We start from the raw sequence: 20,078 nt of genomic DNA, 5'->3' as shown, positions 1-20,078 counted from the left end.
TTGTCGTAGCCACCCGCGTGCCTCTGCTACTGCATGCGCTGTGGAACAGTAATAATTATGTGTGGTGCCGTGATGAGCAAGAGGTTTTTGTGATACTTTATCTTCGTTCGAAAAGAATACATTCGGTTGCTTTGGCATTCCTTTGTTGAGTTGCGATAGTACCTATCGTTGTTCGACAGAACATGAAGTTCAACAAGCCGGGCAAACTGATCATACTGCACTGCTGAAACGCCACCTGGGTAAAAGATCCAGAGCATACAGAACAGAGACACAAGAAAAACAAGCTTATAGTGTGTTTGGTTGCCGGAAGCCTGGTTGGGTTATTTGGTCGGATCCATTTTTACATGTGTTAGGTTCCGCCGTGAGCAGTAAAAAAACTATTGTGAGCTTTTAGGTTGAAACAATTATGAAATATATCCCCCTTTATATCCTCTTCAAACAACTGTGAAACATATCTCTATTTCCACATATTTGGAAAAAACACAAAGCATAAAATTGTACAACACAAAAGAAGTGCCTTCTGAAGAGAAAAAAACACTTTTGAAATCCACCTGTCTCGTTGATGTTCTGCTTTTTTATGGCGCTTTCCATAAGTTTAACCAAACACAACATCTCTCAATCTTCTCAAAACAAAGGAACCAACTCGACCCACTTCTTAGTACCTTGTGGTGCGTCTTGGGCAGGCAAGGCATGACCGGGCGAGTGGAGGTGGCGCACCTGGCCAAGCAGCGGTGGAGGCTCAACCTAGGAGAGCGAGGTGGGGCCAGGTGAGCGAGATAGGGCACCTGGGCGAGCAGCCGTGGAGGCGCAACCTGGGCGAGCAGAGCGGAACTTGGTGAGCAAGGCGAGGTGGGGCCATGAGACGCGCCTCGGCAAGTAACAGTGGCGTCACGACTTGGGTGAGCCATGGCGAGTGGGCACGACTTTGTCGCGGCCTGCGCGAGCGAGGCAGGGCAGGGCCTGATAAGGACATCACTCATTCGATTGCACCCGATGAGACTAATCGCTATCCAAGATCTTAAAACTAGAGGTGACCTCGTTTTTAAGCGATCTTTTTCATGGTTTTGAGAATATATTGCTGTTATCATGATTAGAAACATTGAAGAGGATCATGAAGTACTTAGAGAGAGATGTGGAGGAGGAGGAGACCAGCAAGGACGTCCAAGTCAATAGGGACGTCCAATTCAACTCGAGTTTGAGTCCGTCTCGGCCTCCAAGACCAGCATGGCGTAAAACAGACGCCCGGAACGCATACGGACTCCGTTTTCGATAATCCACCTATGCATAGACATATAATTTCATAAGCTAACTAATGATGTTAGTTTAACATCAAAATTCCATTGGAGTCAACGGGAATCGTTAAAACACGTATATGTCAGGGTGCTATGACAATGTAGTTTGGTTCGTTGGGCCGTGTATCGTCTTTGAGTCCACTATGAAGCCTGTCCAGGGGTTATGCACGCCCCTAAGACCTTATATTAGTAGCCACCGCTCATGTTAGGGTTTGAATTTTGCTTTACCTCAATCACTTTTGTGAGCTTAATCATACATCTATAATTGCCACTTTTAGGCCCTGTGTTGGTTGAGCTGTGACTTTTGAAAAAGCTATTATGAGCTGTGGGTTGTAGAAAAATAGTTCTGTAAAAACAGCCGTGGGAAAAGCAGAAGTCCGTATGGTCAGAGCAGCTATGAAACTGTAGGTTGTGAGGGTTGTTTATATGCAAATTGCTTGTAACAAAATAATATGTTTACTAATTCGCATGTAAATGATTATTCTAGAAAGAAAAAAATCTACTAAAACTCTAAAAGACATAGGCAAACATCTGCAGCAAAACTTTTCTACTAAATATATTATATTATATGTTTTATTTGTAGGTAAAGAACTATTTTGGGAAAGAAAAAAAATTCAGAGTGTTTTCTAAATTTTTGGTCCATCGTTTTCGTATTTCTATTGTATTCCATGTTTTATTTTCTACAGGAAAACGGCTAGAAACACATCCCTGTTCTCCATGGAAACAGAGCAAGCCACGGAGATGCGCCGCCGTACAGAAGGGGCTCGCCTGGAGATGCGCATGCGCCGCAGCAGTGAGGGGCTCGCCGTTGCCGCGACCGCAGGGGAGGGCGCTTGCCCGGACGCCTGGAGATGCGCCGTCGCGGCCTGGAGCCTGGGGGTACTGGCGCTATTGGTGCGCCCACCGCCGCGGAGGAGCACGTCGGGGCCACGCCATCGGAGCCGCGTCCTCGCGATTGGAGGGTGTTCGTCGGCGCGACCGGAGGAGCTCGTCATGGGGCCGCGTCGCGACTGGAGGAGCGAGTCAGAGGAGCGACTAGAGTCGGAGGCCACTCCGGCGAGGAGGCCGCTACGGCGCACCGCCGGGCAGGGACCACGCCGTCGCCGGGCAGGTTCTGCGCCGCCGCAGGGAAGGGCAGAGGCCCACGCCGCCGCCGGGAGCGCTCTGCCATGCAGCGTGTCTCGCGAGTCTACGAACGGGAAAGAAGTAAAGAATAAACGAACCGGTATCTTCGCGACAGGTGGGTAATATTTTACCGTAGCTGAGAGCAGGGAGGGAGGTGCTTTTAATTTTATATTATAATAAAAGCTATTTTTGGGTCTTTTGATTGTGTTTTTGGCTTTTAAAGAAAAAAAAACATAGCCAAAAAACCAACTAAACAGGGTCTTATTCGGATTGCATCCATCTTATTCCTACTTGTGTTGTTTCATTCGCAGATAGAGATTAGCCTTCACGACGAGATCAACCGGATTGTGACATGATAACAAAAGAAGACGTGATGCTATACTTACTAAAAAAATTGCAGGGACAACGACAATGGAGCAGGAGCAGCTTTACCAGCTCCTTCGCCCATGACGACAACGATGGCACTAAGGAAGCCATCCCCTTCTTCAAGTGCTCATCCTCCACCGCCACTAGCGCACACACATTCTTCAGCTCCTACACCTTCAGTCGTGTGTACCATGAAATCTAGTAAGACTCGTGTGCAGGAACCGTTCGACTATCCAAGTGCATCATCTGTGGCTTCCAGAGGATGTTCTTCATCAATTCAGTGACATCGCTGCCATGGACTTTGTCATGTGCAGAAGAATTGCTCTAGCAAACGTGCAAACATTGCTACAGAAGATAGAGGCTGTATACCCTGTTCGCTTGAGCTACTTTTCAGCCATGGAACAATATTTTCCTCTCACAACATTTTAGCATAAGCATCAGCATAAGCCAAATTTCAGCATAAGCGGCACTTCTGATGTAGAAGATGACATTGATGATGCGGATAGCTTACATTAAGAGGTTGAAAGTCACTAGGATAACATGTCTATTAGTAGGGGATGATGTGGATATCTAGCGAGGGGTGATGTGGATAACTTGCATGTTGAGATAGACTTATAGTGGGGATTAACTTTATAAGAGATAAGATTAGTGGGTGATGATGTGGATATCTAGTGAGGGTGATGTGGATGACTTGCATGTTGAGATAGACTTATAGTGAGAATTAACTTTATAAGAGATATAGATAAAATAGTTGTCCATATGGAGTATTTATATATTATAAGCTTGATTTGGTACAATGGACCATGTTGTGTCTCAGGTTAGTGAGGTTGACCAAGAACAAAATGGTCGTGTACAAGGATTACAACATATTGTGTACATTTGGTTTCCCGGTAAATAAAAAGAGTTAGTACGAGGGATAATTATGCGAACCCAAGCTCCACGAAGTAGGCTACGCCGCCATCCAAGCCCATGCTGTCACCCATGATTTTCACAATGGGTTGCACATTCAATGCAACCATTTATGATTTTTCACATTAGGTATCGCATTCGTGGAAACCCTACAAAGCGTGTAAATACGTGTTGGGCTTTAGCTGGGCCTGCTAAGACCCAAACTGAACTAAACCCGCCAGCCAATGGGCCTTTGGGGGCAAAGGTAACCAAAGGCCAGCCAAATGAGAGCGCAAAGACAAGTTGATACATAAGCCTGACACACAAGAAGAATGTCAAGCCTCTGCGTGCATGCTGTCTTTACATGGGCTCAAGCACAAAACCCCAAACGGACCCACTCTTTAGCCCTCCAAAGTTGGAGTAATAGGCTCGCACCACCAAGCCTGGCTGATTTAGGTAGCAGAAATCTTCCTATTTAAGCTGGTTTTAACGAGGCTAGCTTTCTGATATGGTACTAAATCCGAAACTATGGTACGCGTGGAATGTGTGTCCCTTTCTTGATATTTTTAGGTGTTAGTTCATATACAACTTTATATCTTTTCCTTACAAGGGCAATATATGAACCAACACTACACTTACATATTCACGTGCATATTAGATATTATAATTTGAGCTATGATTGGTAGAGGTGGATCACCTGTAATAAGATGTAAATCTGTAGTCATGTTTATTAGTAATGGGCCGAACCAAACCTAGTCTACATTAGTGGGTATGGCTTATGATGTACCCCATATAAAGAAGGCCTAAAATGGTAAATTAGACCGCTTACCTCTAGGGATTGTCCACAAGGTGTTTGTCAGAGATATGGGCTAGGGGTACCTGCACCACCCGTATATATGACCATCATCGAGCTATCGGCCCAGTAGCCATCAAGGGGAGGCCTGCAAGGGCTAACGCGGTCGACCAACGTGGAGATCAAGGCAAACCGAGGCGGGTGATTCTGGACAATAGCAAGAATCAATCTATTGTAACAAACTAGGAAAAAATTTGTTAGCCCGATCGCCCTTTCTGTAACCCTACCTCTTATGCCTATATAAAGGAGGGTAGGGACCTTGGGCTCGGGATCTAATCTTCCACCAATTCCATCTACCTCATAGCTAGGAGCAGTGGCCCTATAATTGAGCATAGAATACAAAGAGCAGCAGCACCACTGGAGTAGGGATTAGCATGTATCACGCCCCGAACCATCTACGCGATCATGTTGCTGGATATTGCCGAAGTAAAACAATCCGATAGTTGGCGTGCTAGGTAGGGGTCTTTCGCATTCAGATTTATTTTTGTGTTTCAGATGGGAATTATCTTCGACTTTGGTGACAAACCAAAGAGGATGCGGCCGAGCATGAGGATCGTCTTTGGCAAGCTTGACTTCATCACCAAGTGGTTTGGGGACCTACGCCTATGGGAGCCTGAGCTAATCGAACAGGACGAGGAGTCGCTCTAGATCTAAGCTTTCACCACTGAACTAGAGGAGGCTATCGACGGAGGACCGCTCACCATTGCCCATCATCTAACCTGCCACGGTCAGCTTCTCGCTGAACCCGGCTATCGATGCAAAAAGTGACCAACACGTAAATACTTGTAGTTTTGTCGTACGTTGTGATTGGATGTGGCCTAGCACTCAATGACATAGGGTTTATACTGATTCAGGCAATGTGCCCTACATCTAGTTTGAGTCGGTGGTGACTTTATTCCTGAGCCTAGGTACTCGGAGTTTGCTGTGGGGTTATAAACGGAAGGGAGAAAGAGTCGAACTCTGGTCTGAAGGGTCGAGAGTGATAGGAGCTCCGCTATGTGCTAAGTGTTCGAACGTTTGTTGTTCGTTGGGATCCTTGATCATTCGGATCATGTGTGTTGTTTTAGTTGTTATGGACTGATTCAATGTATGTGAACTGAGGGATCTATCTATTGGGAGAGCGCGCATCTCCTTTTATAGATGAAGGGGATGGCCTTACAAGCGACAGAGAGAGTACGCATGCTACTAAGTCTTGTTGCCCACGTTGTCGGGTACAAGATGATGGTAGGCGCCCATAACACTGTTGTTGTCAAACGCATGTGGGAGGTTTTACCGTATTCACCATGTATGGTAGATGACGATGCCCACAACACTGTTGATGTCCAGAGGCATGTGGGGGAGCCTTATCGTGTTTGTCTGGTATAGGAGTTGATGGCGCCCACAACACTATAGGGTAAATGTCGGCGCCCACAACACTGCTTAGGTTTTGACATGCCAGGAAGTTTGTAGGGTACCCTTCTAACATGCCCTGTTGGTACTGTCCTGCAGTGTACAGTGTACGGTCCTTGGTATTGTGGTTAACTTGAGTGCCCTGCATTACTTTCTCCGTCCGTTTCATGGTCCCCACTAAGCGGGCGTCCCTGATTGATTGGTCCCAGTCGGCTCTAATTGCGCTAGTTGGAGAGGAGCTATAAGCAGGGGTTCGGTGTATCCCTGGTCAAAGACACGGGTCGCAGTCAGAAGTGGTGTTTGGCCAGGCCTTCTAGTTGGAGAGGCCATCCAGAGGCGGGCCAGAGTCAAAAGCGAGCGATGTTCCTCCTTAGCGAGGCCTTCCAGTCGGAGAGGCGGGTCAGAGTCGGAAGTGGGCACCGTTCCTCCTCGGCTAGGCCTTCCGGTCAGAGATTGGATCGCCCCTCTGGACTGTCGTTTAGGTATTTGGGCCGCCCATGAGTTGCGTGTCGTTCATAATGTTGTCTGCTAGGTCGAGCTTTTGTTGGGAAGCCAGTCCATGAGGGACCCTGGGTTTATGAATCCAACAGGAGCCCTCGAGCCCTCGGGCGATTTAGGTAGAATCGTTTGGGGGATTTTTGTCTTGACGGTGGGTGCGCACGAGCGCACCCGTGGGTATAGCCCCTGAGCCCCTAGGTGATTCAGGTAGAATCGTTTGGGGGTTTTTTTCGTGTTGCTAGTGGGGGGAGTTTTGTTTCATCAACGGGTGCGCATGAGCGCGCCCGCGGGTGTAGCCCCCGAGCCCCCGGGCGATTTGGGCAGAATCGCCTAGGGGGTTTTGTCATTGGGCAGTTTTAGGGATCGGGCGAGACTGAGTCGTGGATCCTGGCGTCGGGCGCAACCGAGGTAGTTTAGGGATCGGGCGAGGTGGAGTTCGCGGATCTTGGCGTCGGGCGTGTCGAGGCAGTTTAGGGACCGGGTGAGACAGAGTCGTGGATCCTGGCGTCGAATGTGTCGAGGCAGTTTAGGGATCGGGCGAGATGGAGTTTGTGGATCCTAGCGTTGGGCCTAGCCAAGGCAGTTTAGGGATTGGGCGAGACGGAGTCATAGATCCTAGCATCGGGCGCAGCCAGGGCTGGTAGTTTTTAGGGATGGGGCATGATGGAGCTCGTGGATCCTAGTGTCGGGCACAGCCGAGGCTGTTTAGGGATCGGGCGAGACAGAGTCACGGACCCTAGCGTCGGGCACAGCCGAGGCAGTTTTGTGATCGGACGAGACAGAGTCGTGGATCCTGGCATCAGACGTGCCAAGGCAGTTTAGGGTGTCTTGAGCCCCTCAGCCTTATTGGGCTTTGGTAGGGGTCGGTTGAGTTTTGTGCGTTACCCTGTCCATGGTTTCTTGCAACTGGAGAGGCTGAGCTAATATTGCTTGCCTCGATGGCTCGAGTGACGCACTTGGTGAGCTCGCTAACGGGTATGTTCGAGTGAAGTCTGGGTTCACCATTCATGATGGGGTCGGCATAGCCCTCATATGGCACTCCACTGCTCCTTAACCTGCTGTTGGAGATATGCCCTAGAGGCAATCATAGAGATGATGCACTAGTGGCAATCATAGAGATGATGATATTCCATTGTATCCATGTTTCATATTGTGTTCCTTGAATATCCATTAAAGGCTACTTGAATTAATTTGCAATTATGTGAATTGTATGTGAAACTCTTTACTTGTATGGTTATTCTAAAGTTGTCCCTAGTCGGAGTTCATGTGAGGACACACATGAATATTAGACTAGTACATGTATTAGCTGATGACTATGTTTCACAAGTCATGGACATGCAGATGTCAAACTAATAATGTGGGCATGTGTAGAGACATGTGCCAGGACCAACCCAACACGAGATATAGTTACATAGTTCTCTTTTACACAACATGTACACTTTGTCCTTAGACTTGAGATTGTTGCATGCACTCAATATGTGAATTGACTTACTTAGGAGCTGTCAAACACTACTCCATAACTAGGTAGTTATAAAGGTAGCTTTTGGGTTTGTCAGGAAGCATGTTGTGAGGTATGATCAGTCAAGATGGAATTTGCCCCTCTCTACTTGAGAGAGATATCTCTGGGCCCCTCGAGTGATCGAATCCAGAAATGCATGGACATGCTACGTGAGGTTAAGAGTTAACCTAGAAATGGATTTTGAATCATAGGATCAAGAAAGAGAGGTCGGCTTGGAGGTAGACCAAATATCGTGAGTCAAAGGGAATAACTTGTACATGATGTTGTGATGGTTCGTCTGATATGATCTCCGTGTGTGTATAGGAGTTGGCATGTCTTGCTAGAGGCTGCTACCAACTATTGGCCGAGTAGAAGTACTCATGTCATGTCTATACGTATGTGAACCTATAGGGTCGCACACTTAAGGGGCTAGAAGCCCAATGAGGATCTGATTCGAATTGGACTAGATTTTGGAGTACTAATGGGCCTCAGACCTAGAGGCATGTTAGGGACCTCTATGTATTGAGGGGTAGGGGTGACTTAGGGTTTGGACCTTTTTGGCATAGCTACAGCTCCATCTCCCACGCCCAGCAGCTGTCCATCTCCCACGCCCTCATCGAGTTGCACTCGTGGATCTAGCAGTCCGGTTTGCGACGCTTCCTCCCCGCACGTGTGGATACCTTGGAGGTGTTGCATCTGCAACACTTGGACGAGCCGCTGCATGAGGAGGACGCCGCTGAATGTTTGACATGGAGGTGATTGACTACACTGCCCCGATGTGCTTCATCAACTTCCGCATCTGCGTGTCTAGTGGTAATCCCGTGATCTATAACAGCAGTGTTCCTATTTTACGCGGTAGAATTTTTTTTTGCTAGCATAGCCTACCTCGTAATGCTATAGTGGTATCAGAGCCGATACTGTTTAGTTATGGATTCGGGATGTGTGCATATGGAGATATGCATGTTTTTAGATTGATCTATGATCTGGTTTCATGATCTTGCTGCAATGGTCGTGTAATGACGTACTCCTACCGGTAGGAATTCTGCCATCAGAGTTAAAGTGATACACGTAATGCCAGTTTCAGCGAGTGAAGATCAATGTGATTGGTCAAATCGAAACCTAGATTCATACGCCAGACACATATGATGCGCAGTAGTCGATTGGATCTACTACTGGATTGGATAATTTACCATGGTCATGTGTTTCGGTAAAACGACCGTAACTTTTCAGTATGATCTCGGATCGAGGCAAATTTTATATGAAAATTGATCTACAGAAAAAAAAAATTACACATGAATTTCAACCCCTTTAGTGTTTTGGCGAAATTAGATTTCCCAAAATTGGCTTGGAAGATGGAGTTTCAGGCCTTTTAAGTTTGGACGTTAGAACGCCTAACTCTGTTTTACAGGATTTTGTGATCAGTATGGCCCCTGCATATGTATTGTCAAATTAATGTAATTGATGACCTGCGTGTCAATCTGTGATGATCCAAGCAACTGTGTAACCTTCTTTACTAGCTGATTAGATGTAATAGCTTGTATTAGTTCTTGGAGGACTCATCACTAGGAGGATGGCGCACATAGATCATGGAGATGGAGATCATCATGGTGAATAGGTTCTATGGAGATGGAGATCACCACTAGAAATTGGGCCATACTGTGTCACAACTATGTGAATGCTACTCTTTTGTTTTACTCTACATGATGTGATGTTAGAAGTAGAACGATCCCTCGTAAAATTTAAGTTATGTATGCCCTCCCAACTAAAACTTGCACCGTCCCATGTCTTGTACAATTGGTGGTGGGTCTATGAAATTAGAGTATCACTAGTTTTCCTTGACTAGACGGGTTTGTATCGGATACTTACACGCATAAGGGTTGGTTTGCTTCATAAGGTCATCTTAACGGTTAAGGACTTTGGGGCATGAAGGTTGGGCGCCGAGACATGGAGATGTCACCCAACAACAGGAGTCATATGTGATATGATTAGCAAAGAGTTGCTTACCTATCTACCTTGACTGCTAGCGGTGATGCTAAAGCTCACTAGTAGATTTGTTAGTTGTGGATCCTGAATCACTAAGTATCAATAGAGGGATATTGATTTTAGTGGGAGTAGAGTCTGTTAAAAGTTTAATGTGATTTACTCTATCATGGATACTTTTGTCTTAGTATTTTGCATTATTATTTGTTGTAGATAAATGGCACCTAGCAACACCACACCGTTTGCTTTGCGTTCAGTCCTTGAGAAGGACAAGCTAAATGGAACAAACTACACGGATTGGATCCATAACCTGAGAATTATTCTCAGGGCTGATAAAAAGGAAGATGTTCTAGACACCCCATTACCAGAAAAACCTGCTGATGATGCACCTGCTGCCGTTAAGAATGCTTACAAGAAAGCATGTGATGCTAATCTTGAAGTAAACTGCCTTATGCTTGCTTGCATGGAACCTAACTGCAGATGCAGTTTGAAACAAATCATGAGGCATACAATATGATCATGGTGCTTAGAGACATGTTCCAAACATAGGCTAGGACTGAAAGGTTCAATGTGTCTAAGGCTTTTGTGGAAAGCAAGCTAGCAGAAGGCGCAACAGTAGCGCCACACGTAATCAAGATGGTTGGTTATGTTCAACAGTTAGAGAAGTTGGGCTTCCCACTAGGCCAAGAGTTGGCCACTGATTTCATTCTTTCATCTCTTCCGCCTAGCTATGGGAACTTCATCTCGAACTACCATATGCATGGGGTGGAGAAGGGTCTGAATAAACTATGTGGCATGCTTAAAACAGTAGAGGGTGACATTAAGAAAAGCGTTGGCAGTAGCCATGTGATGGCAATACAGAACAAGCCTAGCTTTAAAAAGAAGGGCAATTCTTGGAAGAAGAAGGGCAAGGCTATGAACTCTAAGCCAAACCCAGCGCCCAAGGTGAAAGCTAGACCTGCTCCAAACAAAGAGTGTTTTTATTGTCACAAACTTGGTCACTGGAAGAGAAATTGCAAGCAGTATCTGGCTTCGTTGAAGAATGGCGGAAGTAAGAGTACTTCCACCTCAGGTATGCTTGTTATTAATGTTATAGACAACATATTTCTCGCTGATACAATTATTAATTCTTGGGTATTTGATATCGGATCGGTTGCTCATATTTGCAATTCGATGCAGGGACTGATAAAAAGTAGAAGCGTTGAAAGAGGAGAAGTTGATTTCCGTGTGGGCAATAATGTAAGGGTTGCTGCGTTGACTGTCGGGACGATGCAACTCCACCTCCCGTCAGGATTTATCATGGAGTTGAATAATTGTTATTTCGTTCCCAGTTTAAGTCAAAACATTATGTCTCCTTCATGCTTGATGAAGGATGGTTATTCATTTGCGAGTGAAAACAATGGTTGTGTGATCTCTAAGAATAATATGTTTATGGCTTTTGCACCCATTGTGAATGGGTTGTTTGTTTTAAGTCTTGATGATTCACCTGTCTATAATATAAGTTCTAAAAGGCCTTGACCTAATGATTTGAGTCCTACCTACATGTGGCATTGTCGTTTGGGTCATATAAGTGAAAAGCGCATGAAGAAGCTCCATTCTGATGGACTTTTAACTTCATTTGATTTTGAATCATACGAGACATGTGAGGCTTGCTTGCTAGGCAAGATGACCAAGGCGCCTTTCATTGGTTTCCTGAGAGAGCATTAGACTTGTTGGAACTCATGACCAATGAGCACGACAGCTAGAGGAGGGTTCCAATACTTCATAACTTTTACTGATGATTTTTGTAGATATGGCTATGCCTACTTGATGAGGCACAAGTTTGAAACATTTGAAAAGTTCAAGGAATTTCAAAATGAAGTTGAAAATCAATGTGGCAAGAAAATTAAGGCCTTACGATCTGATCGTGGAGGTGAGTATTTAAGTCATGAGTTTAGCAATCATCTGAAGAGCTATGGAATTGTTCCATAGCTTACACTGCCTAGAACACCTCAGAGAAACGATGTATCCGAGCGACATAATCGAACCTTGTTGGACATGGTTTGATCAATGATGAGCCAGTCAAACCTACTGTTATCATTCTAGGGATACGCTCTAGAAACAACAACTTTCACACTTAATAGGGTACCGTTTAAATCTGTTGTTAAGACACCATATGAGATGTGGACTGGAAAGACTCCTAGTTTGTCTTTTCTAAAGATTTGGGGATGTGAAGTATTTGTCAAACGACTTCAGTCGGACAAGATAACACCCAAGTCGGATAAATGCATTTTCGTGGGATATCCAAAGGAAACTTTAGGATATTATTTCTATAACCGATTGGAGGGCAAAGTGTTTGTCACTCGGAACGATGTTTTCCTAGAGAAAGAGTTTCTCAAAGGGGAGAAGAATGGAAAGACAATGCATCTTGAAGAAGTTCGGGATGAGCCAGTTGGTCAAGAATCAACGAGTGATTCTAGCATAGTAGAACAAGTTGAGATATCCATGGCAAGAGAAGCACCACCACAACCACGAAGGTCAGCGAGGCTCCACGAATTGTGGGAAATATTATTGTTGGACAATGATGAGCCTACGACATATGCAGAAGCAATGATGGACCTAGACTCCAAAAAATGGCAGAGTGCCATGCAATCCAAAATAGAGTCCATGGGAGACAATCAAGTTTGGAACTTGGTTGACCCACCTAATGGTGTTAAAACCATAGAGTGCAAATGGATCTATAAGAAGAAGAAAGATATGGATGGAAATGTTCACATCAATAAAGCTCGACTTGTCGCAAAAGGTTTTCAACAAGTTCAAGGAGTTGACTACGACGAGACCTTCTCGCCCATAGTGATGCTTAAATCTATTCGGATTATTCTAGCTATAGCTGCATATTTCGATTATGAGATATGGCAGATGGATGTCAAGACAGCTTTCCTAAATGGAAATTTAACTAAGGACGTGTATATGATGTAGCCTGAGGGTTTTGTCGATCCGAAAAATGTTGGAAAGGTATGCAAACTTCCGAAATCCATTTATGGGTTGAAGCAAGCATCTAGGAGTTGGAACATTCGTTTTGATGAAGTGGTCAAAGGGTTTGGCTTCATTAAGAATGAAGAAGAGGCTTGTGTTTACAAGAAGGTTAGTGGGAGCTCTGTAGTATTTCTAATCTTATATGTGGATGACATATTACTGATTGGAAACAACATTCCTATGCTTGAAACCGTCAAGACCTCACTGAAAAATAGTTTTTTGATGAAGGACTTAGGGGAAGCAGCATATATTCTGGGCATCAAAATCTATAGAGATAGATCCATAAGGCTTATATGATTAAGCCAAGATACTTACATTGACAAAGTGTTGAAATGGTTCAGCATGGAACATGCAAAGAAAGGATTCTTGCCTATGTCACATGGCATACACCTTAGCAAGACTCAGTGTCCTTTGACAACTGATGAGCGGGATCACATGAGTAGAGTGCCATATGCTTTGGCTATTGGATCTATCATGTATACAATGATAAGTACTCGCCCAAATGTTTCATATGCGCTAAGTATGACAAGCAGACACTAGTCTGATCCGGGTGAGAGTCACAGGACATCGGTGAAAAACATTCTTAAGTACTTCAGAAGGACTAAAGAAATGTTCCTCGTATATGGAGGTAATGAGGAGCTCATTGTAACAGGTTACACCGATGCTAGTTTCCAATCAGACAAAGACAATTCAAAGTCACAATCAGGATTTGTGTTTATGATAAATGGTGGTGTTGTTAGCTGGAAGAGTTCCAAGCAGGATACGATGGCTGATTCTACGATAGAAGCCGAGTACATCATGGCTTTAGAAGCCATGAAGGAGGGTGTTTGGATAAGGAATTTCCTTATTGAGCTTGGTGTGTTCCTGAATGTGTCCAGCCCATTGAATCTCTACTGTGATAACAATGGAGCTATTGCGCAAGCAAAGGAGCCAAGGAATCACCAGAAGAACAAACATGTAATGTGGCGATTTCATCTCATTCGAGACTTTGTTAACCGGGGTGAGATCAAGATATGCAAAATACATACAGAATTGAATATTTCTGATCCTTTGACAAAGCCTCTTCCGCAGTCTAAGCATGATGCGCATGTAAGAGCTATGGGTATTTGGTATCTTCTAGATTGACTCTAGTGCAAGAGGGAGACTGTTGGAGATATGCCCTAGAGGCAATCATAGAGATAATGCTCTAGAGACAATCATAGAGATGATGATATTCCATTGTATCCATGTTTCATATTTTGTTCCTTGAATATCCATTAAAGGCTACTCGAATTGATTTGCAATTATGTGAATTGTATGTGAAACTCTTTACTTGTATGGTTATTCTAAAGTAGTCCCTAGTCAGAGTTCATGTGAGGACACACATGAATATTAGACTAGTACATGTATTAGCTGATGACTATGTTTCATAAGTCATGGACATGTAGATGTCAAACTAATAATGTGGGCACATGTAGAGACATGTGCCAGGACTGACCCAACACGAGATATAGTTACATAGTTCTCTTTACACAATGTGTACGCTTTGTCCTTAGACCTGAGATTGTTGCATGCACTCAATATGTGAATCGACTTACTTAGGGGCTGTCAAACGCTACTCCATAACTAGGTAGTTATAAAGGTAGCTTTTGGGTTTGTCAGGAAGCATGTTGTGAGGTATGATCAGTCAAGATGGAATTTGCCCCTCTCTACTTGAGAGAGATATCTCTAGGCCCCTCGAGTGATCAAATCCAGAAATGCATGGACATGCTACGTGAGGTTAAGAGTTAACCTAGAAAGGGATTTTGAATCACAGGATCGAGAAAGAGAGGTTGGCTTGGAGCTAGACCAAATATCGTGAGGCAAAGGGAATAACATGTACATGATGTTGTGATGGTTTGTCTGATATGATCTTCGTGTGTGTATAGGAGTTGGCATGTCTTGCTATAGGCCGCTACCAACTATTGGCCGAGTAGAAGTACTCATGTCATGTCTATATGTATGTGAACCTATAGGGTCGCACACTTAAGGGACTGGAAGCCCAATGAGGATCTAATCCGAATTGGACCAGATTTAGGAGTACTAATGGGCCTCGGACCAAGAGGCTTGTCAGGGACCTATATATATTAAGGGGTAGGAGCAGCTTAGGGTTTGGACCTTTTTGGTGCAGCTGCTGCTCCATCTCCCACGCCTAGCAGCTGTCCATCTCCCATGCCCTCATCGAATTGCACTCGTAGATCTAGCAGTCCGGTTTGCGACGCTTCCTCCCCGCACATGTGGATACCTTGGAGGTGTTGCATCTGCAACACTTGGATGAGCCACTGCACGAGGAGGACACCACTGAATGTTTGATGTGGAGGTGATCGACTACACTGCCCCGATGCGCTTCGTCAACTTCCGCATCTGCACGTCTTGTGGTAATCCCATGATCTATAACAGCAGTGTTCCTGTTTTACGTGGTAGAATTTTTTTGTGCTAGCGTAGCCTACCTCGTAATGCTACACCTGCAACTCGGTAGATGCTTGGGTCATTCCAGAGACCGACCCAGGTGGCCCACTTGCCTCCCCTCGATGGAGATTCTATGGGTTTGGCAGGAGGTTAGGATCAAACAAAAAGGTTGAGATAACCCTGTTTGCTTTAGGACAGACTGGGCGAGGGCCACTCAAGGCTCATCTATGTTTTTTGCCCTGGCTCTATTTGACATGAGGTGGCCTCAAGCCCTTCATGGGCTGGCCTTCGAACCCCAATCGATCATTGCTCATGTTGAATGAGACAACTGCCGCTTCGTGACGCAACATGGAGCGTTGTGATGCATTTAACTACATATGCGATGCTTTTGGATGTATGGAATGAATAAATGCATGCACAGATGAATGAATGTTCATATAAAGAAATAGTGGGGGTTGGTAATATTACCTTGATGACTCGAGTGATGGGGTTTGAGGAGCTCCATTTGGAAATGTTCGACCGAGATCCACGCTCATCGTTTGTGACGGAGTCAGCATGGCCCACATGGGGCATCCCTCTGCTCCTTACCTATCTCTCAGTGTTTGCCTAAGCCGTCCGATTGACTCAAGAAGCCCAATTGTCTCTCCTGGGTGGAGATCCCATAGTTGGCCTTTCCAAGTCTCGCCTAGGAAGGCGGAGGGCCGCCTGCGCATGGTGGCGCTTTGTTTCTTGCGCCCGGCGTGTAGTAGTGATGGGCCATACCTAGGCCACGTCTCATCTAACCAAGCAGGGTGCATCCCATCAGTCAGGGCATGTCCCATCGTTTCCCATCTGCATTGAATGGGGGAAGAGAGAGGGTTTCTTGCCCCAATCCTTTCGCCTTTCCTCAACTGCTCTGCTTCTTCTTTAAATAGGGGAAGGGATAGGGAAAGGAGAACTCACAGACCCATTCGTGATTTTGGAGCATAATGTCGAGCTTGAGGTCATCTAGCATAGATGAGGTGGTGCTGGCTGCCTTCGCCGAGAAGGGGCTGTTTTCGCTAAAGGAGGTGGCGCACTAGAGGGTACTGCACATCGTTGGCTTCGTCACCGTCTGCGAGGCTTTTGTCAGGATGGAGCTAAATGTGGGCTCCTTCCGGTGAATCTTCTCTAGGCGAGCCTTGTCGGAGAGGAAGACGCTCAAGACTATGCCAGTGGGAGGTTTCGCCCTTGCAGCTGCTCAGGTTGGCTAGTTCATAAAGTTTGATGAGACATCCTCCAGCCATGGTGGACATACTTCGGTGGGCAGCGTCCCTATCTAGGAGCTGCCTTGATTGCATGAGAAGGTCAGGAGCTCCATGCTCTTCTACTGAGCATCTAAGGGTATGATGCCCTTGAGGTACCCATTGTGCTCACCGAAGTCGAGGGAGCAGAACCGGCAGGTCCCTTGTGGTGGTGGTTATGTCCGGCAGCATGTGCTGTGGCCTCACATTTGGCATCAGTCGATGCTGCTGAGCGGCCATAGAAGCATTTGGAGTAGAAGTAGTCAGGAAATGTAATTGTTAAGTTCGTGAGGAAGCCCCTGTGTGAATAGTTTTTGTATCAATGAATACATCAGTTCTGCTTTTGTGATAGAATCTCGATCCGTTTCTTGTTTTTTATCCTAGCATAGCTTTGTTTTTATCCTTTCTTTTTTGCACCTACCCTTCATTCCATAGGCTTGCAACCTTTAAGAACCTAGGCATGGCCCATGAGGCTTGGCTGCTCATAATCGTAGGTCATGGCGGGGTGCACTCGGTCAGGAGTAAAAACAAAGTTACATAGGATAATCAAAGGAATGGAATGTCGTTTTGTTTGGGCAAAAAGTTTTTACCATGTGATAGTAAAAACAGAGGTAGCATTTAGTATTGTACCCTCATGGAGCCTCCGAGCCACCCAGGCTGAAAGTGTTTAGGCTAGGGTGCTTTATAGGAGCAAGTGTTGATAAAAAGCGGTAAGACCGAATTTAGGAGAAAAAACGACGTAGCTGTTCAATGTTCCAAGTGTTGGTGAGAACATTGCCATTGTTATCCTTCAGTCGATAGGTGCTCGGTCGGATCACATCGGTCACCGTATAGGGACCTTCCCATGGTGGAGAGAGTTTGTGTTTCTCCTTCATTGATTGGGTCCTTCGGAGTATGAGATCACCAACTTTGAGGATCCTCCCCCTAATCTTCCTTTCGTGGTACCTATAGATAGGCCCTACCTATAGAGAGTTTGCTGGTAGCAAGCGAAGCGGATGATGGTCATTTTGCAGGCCTCCTCGAGTAGGTCGACTGTGTCTTGATGAGCCTCTACGGCTCGGTCGTGGTCGAAAACCTTCACTCTTAGGGCACCATGGTCATGGTTGGAGGGTAGCACTGCTTTAGCTTCATAGGCCTAGAAGAAGGGTGTGAACCCTATGGATCGGTTCAGGGTTGTTCTCAGGCTCTAGAGGATCGCTGGGACCTCTACAACCCATCGCGCGGTGTACTTGTTGAGTAGGTCGAAGATGCGTGGCTTAAGTCCTTGGAGGACCATGCCATTGGCATGCTTGACCTGATTGTTAGTACGTGGATGTCTGACCTAGGCCTAGCTGATCCTAATGCCATATCCATCACTGAAGTCTAGGAACTTCTTCCTAATGAAGTTAGTCCCATGGTCAGTGATGATACAATTAGGAACGCTGAACCGGTAGATGATGTCGAGGAAGAATTTGACCGCCTCTTCTGAGTAGATGTTGGTGATGGGCTTGGCCTCTATCCACTTGGTGAACTTATCGACTGCTACAAGCAGGTGAGTGAAGCTATCTGGGCCCTTTTTGAGGGGTCCTACCATGTTGAGGCCCTAGACCACGAATGGCTAGGTGATGGGGATGGTTTGAAGCTCCTATACCGACAAATGAGTTTGCCAAGCGTAGAATTAGCATCCCTCACACCTGTGGACGACCTCCTTTGCATCTTGTAGTGCGGTGGGCTAGTAAAAACTTTGGCGAAAGACTTTTCTAACCAGTAACCTGAGGGCCACGAGATGTTCGTAGATCCCAGCATAGACCTCGAGGAGGAGCTGCTTCCCCTGGTTGGTAGGGATGCACTTCATGAGCACCCCTGATGGACTCCGTTTGTAGAGTTCGTCATCGAGCACGATGAAGGTCTTGGCGCATTGACCAATCCATCAGGCTTTAGTCCTTTCAGGTGGGAGAACCTCCTCAAGGAGGTAGGCGAGTAGCGGCGCTCGCCAGTCGGTTTGATCGAGTGCCAACACGGCAACGTCGGGGGTGACGTTGTCATGGAGGCATTGGGGTCAGAGCCCCTGAGCGCCGGCTTGGTGTCAGGGTCGAAGCCCCTAGGCGCTGGCTTAGCATCGAGGTGTGTCTAGATCAGACCTTCCAGGACATGGGTGGATAGCTCGTGGAGATCGTTGATGAAGATCCCGCTTGGAGACGGATCTCGCCTGGTGGCCAATTTTGTGAGAAAATCGGCAGCATCATTGTCCTTTCGGGGGACGTGATGTAGCTCGATCCCCTAGAATTTGTCCTCAAGCTTGCGTACCTCTTGGCAGTATGCTGCCATGAGGGGGGTTTTGTAGGAGGACTCCTTCATGACTTGGTCAACGACTAACTCTGAGTTGCCATGGACGTAGAGTCATGTAGCGCCGAGCTCGATGGCAATGCATAGCCCATTGATGAGGGCCTCATATTCTGTGGTGTTGTTTGAGGCTAAGAAATGGAGGCGGATGGCATAGCAGAGCCTGCTCCCGTCTGAGGAGATGAGGACCTCTCCAGCCCTTGAGTCGGGCGCCATTATGGGCCCATCGAAGTACATTGTCCAGTACTCGTGGGTGATGTCCGGGATCGGTAGCTGGACCTCCGTCCATTCGACGACAAAATCTGTGAGAGCCTAAGATTTAATAGCGCTGTAGGGGATATACCTGATATCATGGCCTATGAGTTCAAGTGCCCACTTGGAAATTCATCTCGTGGCATCGCGGTTGCGGACGATGTCCCCAAGCGGGTACGAAGTGACGACTGCAACTTCGTGTTCGGTGAAGTAGTGCAGGAGCTTTTGGGTTGCCATTAGCACGACGTATAAGAGTTTCTACACCTGGGGGTACTGGACCTTAGGGTCGGTGAGTACCTCCCCGATGAAGTATGCAGGTCGCTGGACCTTAAGGTGGTGTCTCGGCTCCTCCCTTTCGATGACCAGGGCGATGCTCACCACATGGTTGCTTGCTGCAACGTAGAGAAGGAGGGGTTCTCCTTGTTTGGGAGCGACGAGGATTGGGGCCATTGTTAGTGACGCTTTGAGGCTCTCTAGAGCCTACTGAGCTTCCTTAGTCTAGACAAAGGCATCTGTCTTTTTGAGGAGCTTGTAGAGTGGCATCCACCGTTCACTAAGCTAGGAGATGAATCGGCTTAGGGTAGCTAGATAGCTAGTGAGCCTTTGTACGCCCTTGACATTGCGTATAGGGGCCATGTTGGTGATGGTTGTGATCTTTTTGGGGTTGGCCTCGATACCGTGCTCGGACACAATGTATCCAACCAGCTTCTCATTTGGAACCCTAAAAACACATTTCTCAGGAATCAAGCTGATGTTGAACCTTCGGAGGTTCGTGAACGTTGCGGCCAAGTTTGCAATTAGGTCGTAAGCTTGAGCCATTTTGACCACTATGTCATCAACATAGATGACGATCGTTGGTTTTGGCCGCTCGGTTTGATCAGGCTGATCGAGTAGGTCAATTTGGTCGGTGA

General features: G+C 46.2%; 1 pseudogene; it reads left to right on the top strand.

The window, feature by feature from the left end:
* Positions 1 to 10,106: 10,106 nt before the first annotated feature.
* LOC136455369 (uncharacterized) lies at positions 10,107 to 12,847 on the top strand (annotated as a pseudogene).
* Positions 12,848 to 20,078: the final 7,231 nt, after the last annotated feature.

Source organism: Miscanthus floridulus, chromosome 5 (assembly GCF_019320115.1).
Source record: "Miscanthus floridulus cultivar M001 chromosome 5, ASM1932011v1, whole genome shotgun sequence".
Classification (NCBI taxonomy): Eukaryota; Viridiplantae; Streptophyta; class Magnoliopsida; order Poales; family Poaceae; genus Miscanthus; species Miscanthus floridulus.
This window is presented reverse-complemented; position numbering and strand designations above follow the sequence as displayed.